Below are 13,800 nucleotides of genomic sequence, written 5' to 3' on the forward strand. Positions count from 1 at the left end.
AGCTGGCTTGCTCTCCCTGCCTCCCCTCCCATGAACCAGTCCACCATCCAGTCCCCCATCAAGCTGGCTTGCTCTCCCTGCCTCCCCTCCCATGAACCAGTCCACCATCCAGTCCCCCATCAAGCTGGCTTGCTCTCCCTGCCTCCCCTTCCATGAACCAGTCTACCATCCAGTCCCTCATCAAGCTGGCTTGCTCTCCCTGCCTCCCCTCCCATGAACCAGTCTACCATCCAGTCCCCCATCAAGCTGGCTTGCTCTCCCTGCCTCCCCTCCCATGAACCAGTCTACCATCCAGTCCCCCATCAAGCTGGCTTGCTCTCCCTGCCTCCCCTCCCATGAACCAGTCTACCATCCAGTCCCCCATCAAGCTGGCTTGCTCTCCCTGCCTCCCCTCCCATGAACCAGTCTACCATCCAGTCCCCCATCAAGCTGGCTTGCTCTCCCTGCCTCCCCTCCCATGAACCAGTCTACCATCCAGTCCCCCATCAAGCTGGCTTGCTCTACCTGCCTCCCCTCCCATGAACCAGTCTGCCATCCAGTCCCCCATCAAGCTGGCTTGCTCTCCCTGCCTCCCCTCCCATGAACCAGTCCGCCATCCAGTCCCTCATCAAGCTGGCTTGCTCTCCCTGCCTCCCCTTCCATGAACCAGTCTACCATCCAGTCCCCCATCAAGCTGGCTTGCTCTCCCTGCCTCCCCTCCCATGAACCAGTCTACCATCCAGTCCCCCATCAAGCTGGCTTGCTCTCCCTGCCTCCCCTCCCATGAACCAGTCTGCCATCCAGTCCCCCATCAAGCTGGCTTGCTCTCCCTGCCTCCCCTCCCATGAACCAGTCTGCCATCCAGTCCCCCATCAAGCTGGCTTGCTCTCCCTGCCTCCCCTTCCATGAACCAGTCTGCCATCCAGTCCCCCATCAAGCTGGCTTGCTCTCCCTGCCTCCCCTCCCATGAACCAGTCTGCCATCCAGTCCCCCATCAAGCTGGCTTGCTCTCCCTGCCTCCCCCTCCATGAACCAGTCTGCCATCCAGTCCCCCATCAAGCTGGCTTGCTCTCCCTGCCTCCCCTTCCATGAACCAGTCTACCATCCAGTCCCCCATCAAGCTGGCTTGCTCTCCCTGCCTCCCCTTCCAGAAGCTTCCCTCTTCAACTGTTATTAACATTTCCATGTTTCCTCCATTCTGTGTTATAAACTGTTTTCTTGTCTGTAACAACATCTCCTGCACGTCTGTCCCTCCTGGTGAGGGATCCGTCTCCCCTCCTCACCCTGAGGTTTCTCAGATTTTTCCCTGTTAAAGGTTTTCTATGGAGTTTCTCCTCAGTTGACGTGAGACTCTGAGGACAGAGGATGTTGTTATGATGCCATGAAGGCTGGAGACAAACTGGTGGGGAAAACAGGCTACAAAGAAAACTGCCTTGCCAAATCACTACCTAAATTATTTCAATCAAACTGTGGCAAGATAAGTCAGGAAATACAAAAAGACATTGAAAGATGGTCCACATTGACATTAGATTTTAGCTCACGGATTCAGATAATTAGAATGAATGTTTTACCAAGGCTTTTCTACCTGTTCCAATCTCTACCAGTAGAGGTCCCCCAGTCTCAATTTATGAGATGGAATAGATGAATATCAAGGTTTGTTTGGGGAGGGAGGAAACCAAGAATAAGGTTGGAGACTCTCCAGCCACCGAAAGAAGATGGAGGGTTGGGACTCCCAACTTTGAAAATGTACTTTTGTGCAGCCCAATTAAGGTTTACTGTTGGTTGGTGCAACACAGATTTTACCGCAAAGTGGAAAGAAATGGAAAAACAAATCGGGGAGTACCAAATAGAGAGTGTTATAGGAGATGAAGAAACATGCCAACAGACTAAAAACCAAGTAGACCCGATTGTGTTGTTTACACTGAAGGTTAGGGTTCAACATAATACAGAAATATAAGATCCAGGGAGACACCGGCTCCTTAAAGTGGGTCGCATTGAGAGCAATTTTGAACCAGCAAGATACGATAAAGGATTTCAAAGGTGGACAGGGAAGGGAATGACAGCAACGTGTGTGTTCGTGAAAGACGGACAGCTGGAGAGTTTCCAAAATATAAAATAAAAATATGATTTAGATCAAAACGAATTCTATAGGTTCCTACAACTGAGGGATGACTATATGGAAAAGATAAAGACGCATCCCTCCAGAGAAGTGAATGCTGTGATTCAAATCATAATTAATACATACAAGGAGACCAAAGGTAGAACTTTATCAAGATTATATAAAAGTTTGATATCTAATAAACATTCAACTAAATGTATAAAACAAAAATGGGAATCAGAATTACAGATAAAAATGAATGATGAAGAGTGGCTAAATATGTGGACAATACACCACACGTCCACTAGTTCTCGGATCTGGAGGAGTTCTCTTGGAAAAATCTGATACGATTTTTTGTTTCACCAAGATCAAGAGTGGACAGTTGAACAAAAACACACCCTGTTGGAGAGGCTGTGGAGTCGTGAACGTGGACCACTCGCATATTTTTGGGGAATGTGATCAAATCAGACGATTTTGGCAAATAATACACGACACATTGGTTAAAATTCTTGCGTATCCAATTCCTGTGTCTTGTAAGGTCCTGTATTTATGTAATTTAACTGCAGAGAATGTGAGAGCGGAAGACACATACTTGGTAAAAGTACTATTGACAGCAGCCAAAAAAGCCATCACGAAGAAATGGGGAAAGGAAGACCCCCCTGCAGAGGACCAGTGGACCCACCTTATAGAGGACATTGACAAAAAGGAAAAAATGATCCATGGTCTACGGCTCCAGGAGGCTCAACTTAACGAGAGATGGAAGAGATGGACGTCATCTGTGTTCCATGAGCGACCAACCATACAAGCTGACATAGTTTAAGAGGATGGAACATGGACTAATGCTTTGATAGTGACTCCCATATGTTGATTTAGGTTTGTAGTTGTATGTTACATCTATGCAAAGGAAAATATCTCAAGAAAAGTTAAAGTTAAAAAAAAAATGTTGTTCAGTCAGTAAACCAGCTCACCTGTTAGGGGTTTGTCAGAATTTCCCTGTCAGACACATGGATCCAGTTCAATATTTATGCTTTTTAATTCTTTTTTACCTTTTACCTACCTCCTGACTCCCTCATTTTGATAAAAAAGAAAGAAAGAAAGAAACAGCACAAACTGTTTTCTTCATTTTTGTTTTGGAGGCTAAAGTGTTTTATACACTGCGCTCCAGAGTTCATGTTGCTGAACTGAATTTGAATGGATTCTTTATTGATTTTATTTCATTTTATTTTTCAGTATCAAATGGTGCAAGAAGTTGGTCAAAAATGTTGACAGTTGAAACAAGGATTTTTTTAATGTCAGGCAAATTGATGCACTCCAAATCTTTTCTGTTCCAAACTAAAAAACAAAGTTGTTCTTTGTTGTAAGTTGAACTACATTTCTTTCTTTTGTCTGCCTTGTTTTCTTTCATGTTAACAAGGATACAATGTTATGCAGAGGTGTACTAATAACAATTTTATAGAACAATGATATTATTTAGAGTCACGGTGGAGAGGGGGGGGGCAAATTGTTTTCTTCTTGCTGGGGGGGGGGGGGGGGGACAGAAAATAATTGAGAGGCACTGCTCCATGGCAACAACATCACTTTTCTATGAAAGACGAGCACCGTCACTGAGTTTTTATCATCCATTTGTTTGGTTTGTTTTATTTCTGATGAATTAGAACATTTATATTGAAATCAAATAAAAACAAATACATTCTAAAAACAAGCACGATGTGTTTGAAGAGTGTTGACCTCTTTATCAAACCCTTAACGCATTTATAATTCTTAAGAGCCCCAAATGGATTGGGAACATGAATAAAGACCATAACAAGAAACAACTCAGAATATGACACTTCATCATCCATACAGCTTTTCAAAATCATGTTGTGTTGTCTTTTAATAACAATCCACTTTCCCATTGGAATAAAAGTAACTCATAAGAAATCCCCTCCCCTTCTTCAAGCTTGGAGCCCCGATCAGTGAGCTGGGAGTTCTCAGGTTCTGTGCAGGATCCAGATGTTCCTACCATCTCTCTTCTTTGGTCTTGGCTTTGGGAGAGAGAAATATTCAACACCCCTCCCTGAAATTTGTCTGCATGTCAGCCATCAGACTTGTAGGTCCCATAGTTGCAGTGTATTTTCACCACTGCTGAATGCTTGAAAGGCCTCCGTTGCGCAGTCAAGATGGCCCATGTAGGACTGGATTTGGCCGCGGGCGTCTTAGGGGGGCTGAGTGAAGGCCACTGCAGGCACGACTGCGTTACTCACAGGCCAGTTTGCCATCAAAAGAGGAGAGGGCGATGGCAGCTTCCCAGTGCAGCTCCTGGCTTTTCTGGACTCATTTGTTGGGTCAGAGGAAATCAGGTGCAGGTGTTTTGTACATCTTTTTCCTGGCAGCCATTAGAAACTCCTTCTCTCCGTCTTCCCCGTCCGTGTGGAGCTGATAAACGGGGAGGCCGTTGCTCTGGTCCCTGGTGATCCTCCACTGGATGGTCTCACCATGGGGGTAAGTAGAAACACATCACAAGCTCATTTAGATCTTTCACAAACAGAGGAGACGATGCCCTTGAATTCCGTTCACTCCCTGTGGGTTCCTGCCTGGGGGTGGAGAGAGGGGACAACGCACTTGGTGACGCTGTCCCTCCATTCCTCCAATCTGTGTCGTCCTCTGTCTCCTCCTCAATCGACTTCTGAGTGCCTCTTGTCCATAAGGGAATCAGCTCACCAAATGGCAGTTTGCCATCAAAAGAGGAGAGGGCGATGGCAAACGCCTGAAAGGCACACATGGGGAAGGAGTAGTCCAGGATGAAGACGTCCTCTGACACGCGCCCACACTGCATCACCACATAGTCCTCATTTTGAGGGTGGACGAGCTGGAAATTCTTCTCAGACGTCCGTGTGACTCGCCCGTTGAAGTCGAGAGTGAATGACTCAATCCGCTCATCCCAGCTGGGGCTCTTGCTCTGCAGGGTGATCAGCTGATCCATGTCATCGTTTGCTTGCCTCATCAGGAGGGTTTCCTGCTCATTCTGTGGACGAATGCTCACTCTGGCATCATTCTCCAGGATCCCAGGGACGACCACTTTCATTTTCCTGGGACCCCAAACCCCATGATCACTCCTCTCATAGCTAACAGCTGCTAGCTCCTGCCGCACTGCTTCACTCCCTTTCCTCTTTGTTGTTGCCGGGTTTTCTCCACAGTCATAAACTGCGTACTTGGTACCCAGCAAATTGGACCTCAGTTTTCCGATATAGCCGCTGGCTTTCCTTGACAGATTGGAGTGTTCGGTAGAAATCACATAGTTTGAAGTTCTACACTTCTTCCTTTTTCTAGCGGCCATTAGAAAGACATTCTCTCCGTCTTCCCTCTCCATGTGGAGGTAGTAAACTGGGTAAAAACTGCTCTGGTCCCTGGTGATCCTGCACCGGATGACTTCTTCCTCAGGAGCAGGACGCATGGCGAACTCCTGCAGATCCTCCACCGACAGAGGAGACGCTGACATTTCATCTTCCTCACTCTCTGAAGAGTACTGAAGGGACTCTGCACTGTCGTCTTCCTCCTCCTCCTGATAATCCTCCTCCTGATCTTCCTCCTCCTCCTCCTCTTCCTCCTCTTCCTCTTCCTCTTCCTCCTCCTCCTGTTCCTCATCCTCCTCCTCCTCCTCCTCCTGATCCTCCTCCTCTTCCTCCTCCTCCTCCTCCCCCTCTTCCTCTTCCTCCTCCTCCTGTTCCTCCTCCTCCTCCTCTTCCTCCTCCTCCTGTTCCTCATCCTCCTCCTCCTCTTCCTCCTCCTCCTCCTCCTCTTCCTCCTCCTCCTGATCCTCTTCCTCCTCCTCCTCTTCCTCCATTTGCAACCAGGCCCTCATGTTGCTTTGATTGAGTGTGTCCTCGTCAGAGCCATCTTCAGGCTCACTCAGGGAGGAGTCGCTGAGGGACCCGCTGCTCTGAGAAGTCTGGTCCAACAGAGTTTTGTGAGACTCTGTCCAGTTGCATCCAGCACGAGACAAATGCATTCCCTCTGATTCCAGGTATTTCCTCAGGCATTCCTCTTGTACATTGCCAGGTCTCTGTAGCTGAAAGAGAAAACATGTCAGCTTCACATTAGCGCCAAAACTGTCAAGGTTGTTGTTGGTGTTGCTGTTAGGCTGCTGCCCCTGCAACCCGAAAATGGATGGATGGATGGGCTCATGCATCATCGTTCCTGTTTCCTACGATTGATAGTATTATTTGAGGTACAAGATGACAACCCAAATAGTACTGCAACGAGACTTAAGGTCCAGAAGGTGATTGTGACACAGGTAGTAGCCATGACAGCAAGGAAGCTCCACCTCAGCCCCAATCACTTGTTCACTCGTATAGAAAAAGAACAGATGACAACGCTAACTTTGATCAACAATATCCCAAAGTAAACACGTACTATAAACATGTAGTGTATACATGTACTATAAACATGTATACATGTACTATAAACATGTATACATGTACTATAAACATGTATACATGTACCATTTCCACCCATCTGGTGTTTGCCAGAGACGTTAAATGGTGAAAGTTCTTTACCGGTTCATCCTGCCAACGCTGTTCCTTAGAATTCATGTTAGTTTCCTGTTCCTTGATGTCGGTGTCGTTGTTGTGGTGGTTTGTTTCCATCAGAACTTTTCTATCCGTTGTCAGGTGCAGGTGTTCTGTTATACCATGTGACGACGATGATGACAGACAGGTGACATCACTGTTAGTGACTGAGATGACAAGAAGACAGACTGCCATGATTTTGTCTGAGTTCACCCTCAGAACTACGACTGTGATCTCACCACTCTGAAGTCCTGCTGCCGAGTGTGGCTGTGTGTGTGTGTGTGTGTGTGTGCGTGTGCGTGTGCGTGTGTGTGTGTGTGTGTGTGTGTGTGTGTGTGTGTGCGCAGTCTTTATCTGCAACACTCCCAAACAGCCCCACTGAGTCCAGACAAAAGCATGTCGCCTGGTTATTTGTCTTGTCACTTCCTGTCTTATTGTGAAATATTGACTCTCCTCTCATTTCAGGTCACTTGCCTTTCCTCCTGTGCCAGTCTGATTGTCTGCCCCGCCCTGATTGTTTCCACCTGTGTCCCCTGACCTTGTGTTTAAATAGTCTTTGTCTCCCTTTGTCCACTGCCAGTGTGTTTCGTCCTTGTGCGTTCACCCCAGCCAGCGACTCAAAGCCCTGCCACATCCTTGATCAAGTTACCTCAAGTTTGCCTGTTGATTTCTGTTTGCATCCCTCTGAGAGAGTTTTTGGTTGTAAGTTTTATACCTTAGTCCAGGGTTAGTAGTTTTGTTTACAGCCCTTTTTCTTTCCTCCGCTTGGAGTGATTTTTATTTATTGATAGTATTTGATAGCTTTTGTGTTTTCCTCCTTCATTGGAGCGATTTTCATTTTGTGTCTGTTTCATAGCTCTGAGTAGATTAGTTTAATTTTCAAAGCTCTTTGATTTCTCTGCTCAGAGTGTCAGACAATAAAACCCCTTGCCGTGAACCCTGCATCTGTGTCCTGTGTCTGAGCCTGGTCCTGTCAGTGCAGGGAGTATTGGCTTTCTGGTGTACGTTTTTTGGGGGGTTTTTTTGCACCAAGCAGGCGATATTAAGTGCAGTAAACCAACCCTCAAGAGACAACATGGAAAAAATTTGAACAGGGTTGAAAGGAAAGAAGGAGAGAGACGAAGATAATGAGACAAAAGAAAGTCACCCGAAAGCTAAGATGAGGAAATATGACGAAGTGAATGTAGCACTTGGCTTGACTGTGACTACAGTGGGAGACGAGGACAGACCGGTGTGTTCACTGTGTCTAAAAGTGCTGGCAGCAGACAGCACGGAGCCAATTAATTAAGGCGCCACTTGAAGACATTCCACCCCAATCACGCTGGTAAGCTGCTGGAGTTTTTTCAGTGAAAACGTGCCGAATTTTGCCAACAATCATCCCGCTTTGTGAGCGCTACTTCAGCAAACCAGCGAGCGCTGTTAGCTTCATATCAGGTGGATACCAAGTTGCTCAGTGCTAAAAACCCTCCACCATAGCAGAGGAGCTGATCCTGCCTGCAGGATTGGACATGGTCTCTGTCATGGTGGATGACCCAAGTGCTGCCAAACCAAAACGATCCCTCTGTCCAATGACACTGTCACCAGACGTATAGATGACATTGCTCACCGTCTTCAAGAACAGCTGGTAGATGAACTCAAGACGAGCGTTCTGCCTTACAATTTGATGAAGCAACTGACAACAACAAAGAGGGTTTTTTTCTTGCTTGTGTACGTTTTGACTTGACAAACTCCCTGTGTGAGGATCTACTTTTTGTAGGTATGTCAGAGACAGAGCCACAGCCGAAGAGCTCTTCAGAATGTTGGACTGCTTCTTGACTGAGAATGGGCTCAAGTGGGAGAACTGCACTGGTGTTTGCAGTGATGGGGCACAAACCATGGCAGGGAAGAGAAAAGGACTTGGGGCACTCATCAAGAAGGCCTCACCCAGTGCTGAGTGGACGCACTTCATTATACACAGAGAAGTACTTGCATCAAGGCAACTTTCCCCTGAATTAAGTGCAGTTATGACTGCCATCAAAGGTGCAGTCAGTTTTATCAAGACCAGACCACTCAAAACAAGAGTCTTCTCTGCTCTCTGAGGAGACGGGAGCTGAACATCGAGCTGTGCTCTATCACAGGGATGGTACAGTGGATCACCAAAACATTGTGCACTTTTTGAGAAAAGCTTGAAACTCCTACCATAGTAAGATGATACCATGAGGTTTATTTGAGGCAAGTCAGATTTGACCCTTGAGGCCCGGGAGAGGTCAAATTCAAAATGGCCACCAAAAATATTGAAAAATGCTTAACTTTGGAAGCAAACTCTGTAAAAATACAATTAAGGATTCATTTCCTACTGAATTTTGGGTGCCCAGTCAGTTGGTGACACATTTGAGATCAATATAATTAAAGAAAATGCCTTTAGATCAATGTCAAGGTCAAATCATCTGGAAAAAGAGAGCCGAAATGTGCAAATGGGTGGTTTATTTCCCAAAAAATGAAAGCAACGAGTGAAATGTTTTTATGATGAATATCAGAATAATGATAATAACTTGTACTACATACATATACATATATATGTATATATGTATATGTATGTATATATATATATGTGTGTGTGTGTACATATGTATGTATGTATGTATATATATATATATATATATATATATATAAATAAAAATGTGTGTTTCATACAGCACCTGTCATAGAACAGAAGGTTTCTTGACAAAACAAAAATAAAAAGTGGATGGAGTTATGGCAAATAGACAGTCCCACAGTTCCTCATGTCACGTAATGGAAATAATCTCATTTCTTAACCGTCTATTAGTCATGAGTAGCGCCCCCTGGTTCCCCACCTTTTCACCCCCAGATACGTGCGTTCCTTCTGCACCCTGTTAGCCTGGCACTTTCCTGGATTCTGTGATGATTGTGGTGAATCATTAAACTCTAACAGTCTCCTGAACAACAACAAAGATCTGTACATGCAAGTGCAGCTTTGACACACATGCATGGTCCAGTGCACCCTTTCTGGCAGTTACAGATCAGCTCCTTGCAAAATTGTGCTGCTTGAGGGAGAGCTGTCCAGAAAGGTTGCCATCCAGCAGATTCTTTCATCCAGCCCCAGTCAGATGGCTCTGATATCTTCGGATCCAAGACCACTGACTGGTTCCACAGGTTGGCTTGAAAGCAAGTCCTCTTGATGTGCTCTTTAAGGGCTGCCTGGGTTGGAGGGATGTTCTCCAAGTTCCTGGACCTCTGGGAGAAAAGGTGTTTCCTGGCATCGTTACCCTCCATCCATTCAGTGGTTCGGTCGTACATCAGCACCACAGATCATTCTATGGGTGACTGTGACTGTGGTGCCTCTAGTATGTGTACTGCTGTACACTTTAGCAGACAGATAAACTCCTTCTGAACATCACCACTCTGAAGACAGTTGCCCGTTGTCCACAGGTTTATTGACGCAGGGAAGAGTAAAACTATAACACACAAAACACATAATGAATACAAATGGAATTGCTTTCTTTCTTCTGACTGCACCAACACACAGTGTAAATATACTCCTAATAAAGTCCTCATGAACTAAAGTGACTGTTCTTCAACCATACCTTTCATCAACTTGTTAGTTAGCTGCTTAAGTCCCTTTATTCATTTAACCACTGTATTTTAACATATCATCACCATCTATATGAACTTCAACAACAGTCATAGAGAAATGATCAACGGCAGAAATAGAGTCCTCAACTCTCCCCACAAAGTTAGCAAAAATAAACGCCATCACAAAATTATCATCTGCGCTCATTTCCAACATAAATGTGCTTTACTACATACCGGCGATGCTATCAAAGGGTGTAAGATGCTGACAAATTCAACAGGATGAAGCTGTCAGAAAAAAACGACATCCCTTGCAAATGTTTTCCTTCACTTCCAGTCCATGAGCAGGAAATTGAGATCGCTAAACTTACGTGTACTTCCTGTCCTTTCAAAATAAACTTTTTCAAAATAAAAGTCAGCACAATGATTCATTGTGGTAACGGAACAGCGATCGTTCACTGTCTTTCCCCTTTTCTATCTTGTTAAGGCTTTCAGGCTGGCAGGTAGGGGTGCATCCCAGACAAGGTCGACACGGGAGCTTACATCAAGTGGAGCAGAGATGTATGCTGCAAAAACAGTTTCTCCATCCTCTTGGAATGTTCGTGATGTATTTGGTTTCAGCATTTGAACCACAGCTGCGCCATCTAGAACAACTGCATCAGCCTCAGGAACACTCTTGTTGTCAGGCAGATTTGACTCAAGGCAGCAAAGCAGATCAGCCTTCACCCCACGCTGAAGTTTTCCTCCACTTGACAGAGCTGGGGGCGCTGCGTGGTTTTCACGGGAAAAGAAATGGTTGATGTCTCCAGCTCTTGTTTGACATGAGATGTACAGCCTAGAAAAAAGACCACAGTCACTCTTCAGTGCGGCAAGTTGTGCCTTCTCTTTTGATTTGACCTTGACAGGTGGCCCGCTGAACAGTGACAACTTGTTCTTTGGAAGAGGATGTGTGATAGGTGTTGTGCACTTTTCCAGCCTTTCAGTCTCAAACTGGGTGGACTGCTCCTCACCAAGGGTATCAATTCCTCTTACAGTGTCAGCTATTTGAGTATCAACAATGTCTCTTGTGTCAATGACTAGAAGATCCTGGATGTGCTCGAAAAAAGGGATCCCCATCTCCTCCAGCACCTTCACAAGGGCTTGGACCTCCTTCAGGAATGTTGTTTGTACTGCAGGTCGCTGCTCATGTTGTCTTGAGTCACTGGGTTTACACTGTTGCTTTGTTGCCTGTTCTTCAAACTCTTTAGTGATCCTTGCAATCTCTGGCCCAGCTACCATCCAGCATCTCAGTGCTCCTGGATTCCCAGTCAATCCAACTGCCCCTCCGGATCCTTTCACCATAGCATTGTTCTGTTCATGGCACTGGTCGATTGCCATAGCAGAGAATTTGTTGGTAGTTTTGTGCACGACAGAATGTCCTGACATGAACTCTGCAAAGAAATCTGGATGTCTGTCCACAAGAGCCATCATGTCCCGGATGTGCACCAACAGCCACCCTGTAGTGCGTATGGTCAAGGGCAAACATCCAGGGCATAACCTGTGGTAGTGAATCCGTGTTAAGCAATCACAACTAGCAATGCTGGTAACGTGACCCACGTGTCCGTCTGTCAGCCAACCAGAAACGCCTGCATGCGGCGATGCGCTCATGGGCACGACTCCGTGTCAAGGAAGTTTCACACTGAACGCGCAAGGCGCAGGCTGCGCGGAGGAAGTCCATTCATTGTGTATGTGGGCGCACTGTGACGTCACATGAGCGCAAACCAAGCCCAGCAACTCGGTAGCGCATTACTTCAAATGTTGTTCAATCGACTTCCGGGAAGATGGCCGATAGTGCAGACACATAGTTAACTACTCTCCCAAGTGGGAAAATGAAAACCCACCCAAGAACAACACTCGATAATTAAAATCATATTATGGGTGGAAGAGGCAACCGAAGAACAGGTACGAAACAGAAACAAGATAAAACTGAGGAAATAACTAGAAAGAAAGTGAAGCAAGCGAACACGAGGACGACACAGCAAAGAAAATGGACGGAGCAGACCACAACGAGACGTTGCGAACTGGGCCGGCTCCAATCAGTGAAGACATAAAAGACCTCAAACAAGAGATACGACACGAACTGAACACTCTAAAAGACGAACTGAAAGAAGAAATAAGCACTCTTCAGCAAAAATTGAACGTAAACTAACAGACAATATTAACGAACTACAGACACAGAAGGAGGCTCAGGCTGAGACCCAGGTACGCATAGCAGAGCTGGAGGAATAGAAAGCAGATGCGGGAGAAGTGATGATGGAAATGCTGGAGCAGACTGGACAGATGCAAGAGAAGACAAGAGACCTTGAGGGAAGATCACGGAGAAACAATATCCGAATCTTCGGCATCCCAGAGGAGAAAGAGATGGAAGAAAACTCCACCAGTCAGTACACTGAGCGACTGCTAAAAACAGAGCTCCAGCTACCTGAAGAAGTGGAGCTACATACCCAACGAGCGCATCGCAGCCTCGCACAGAAACCGGGCCCAAATGCTACACCCAGGTCCATCATGGTTAACTTTCTGAAGTTTGAGACAAAAGAAATGACCCTGAAGATGGCATGGGGGAAAAAGTACAAGTGGAAAACAAACTCATCTTTTTTGATCACGACTATCCTGCTGAAGTCGTCCAGAAACGGAGGTCGTATGCGGACATCAAAAAGGTCCTCAAAGAAAAAAAGATCCGTTTCAAGACACCGCTAACGAAAATACGGATACACTGGAGCGACGGAGTGAAAACGTACGACAGCCAAGGCCAGATTAACCATTAGGGCAACTGGGCAGTTGCCCAGGGGCCCTAGATCCTTAGAGGGCCCCTCTACATTAGGAGTGCAACATATCCATCTGGACCAAATGTATATGTTGCACTCCGAATGTTTCTAACTTTGCCTGTGTCGAACTGTGAGGGTGAGAGGTCATTTTCTGTATTAAAAAGAGTTAAAAATGACCTGAGGACCACAATGTCACAAAGACGGCTTTCTGCACTTTCCCTCTTGGCCATTGAACACGAACTTGTTAGTGGTCTTGATTTTGAAGATATTATACACCAGTTTGCCCATTTAAAGTCAAGAAAGAGGCCAGTGTAAAATATGCTTACCAAAGGAATAGCATATGCTATAGATATGCTTACAAAAGGAAAAGCCATAAGCAGATAAGATAGGAGTGACTATTATATAATCTCTTTGTTTTTGTTCTAAAGAAAGTCCAAGTTAAATGTTCTGTCATTTAATTTGTACTTGGAGACTGTTTGATATTAAAGCACTGACTGGACAATATTATAATCTTCTGTGGTTAATTGTTGATACCGCGGTGCTGGTTGGGTTTGTGGGTTGGGGGGGTTGGGGGGGGGGCACTAACAGGTTGTTGCCCAGGGACACTGTGGAGTGTTAATCCGGCCCTGACGACAGCGCCAGGGAAGCTGAGCGGGATATGAGAGAGAGGGGACACACAGTGGACCCACCAGGAGAAGACGGCACACCTGCGGCTACGAGGAAGAAACGAGTGACGCCCGATTGGCAACGTGTGAAAGGGAAGGATACGAGACGGGAAGCGGCACACCGTGCCAGAGCGATG

The 13,800-nt window shown here is 46.0% G+C and overlaps 1 pseudogene; it reads right to left on the bottom strand.

The window, feature by feature from the left end:
- Window positions 1–3,699: 3,699 nt before the first annotated feature.
- On the bottom strand, window positions 3,700–5,617 carry LOC147261085 (tubby protein homolog pseudogene; annotated as a pseudogene).
- Between the last annotated feature and the right edge of the window lie 8,183 nt (window positions 5,618–13,800).

The sequence above is a fragment of the Aulostomus chinensis genome, chromosome 5 (assembly GCF_037954235.1).
Source record: "Aulostomus chinensis isolate RoL2024-O1b breed Wild chromosome 5, RoL_Achi_v1.0, whole genome shotgun sequence".
Taxonomy (NCBI): Eukaryota; Metazoa; Chordata; class Actinopteri; order Syngnathiformes; family Aulostomidae; genus Aulostomus; species Aulostomus chinensis.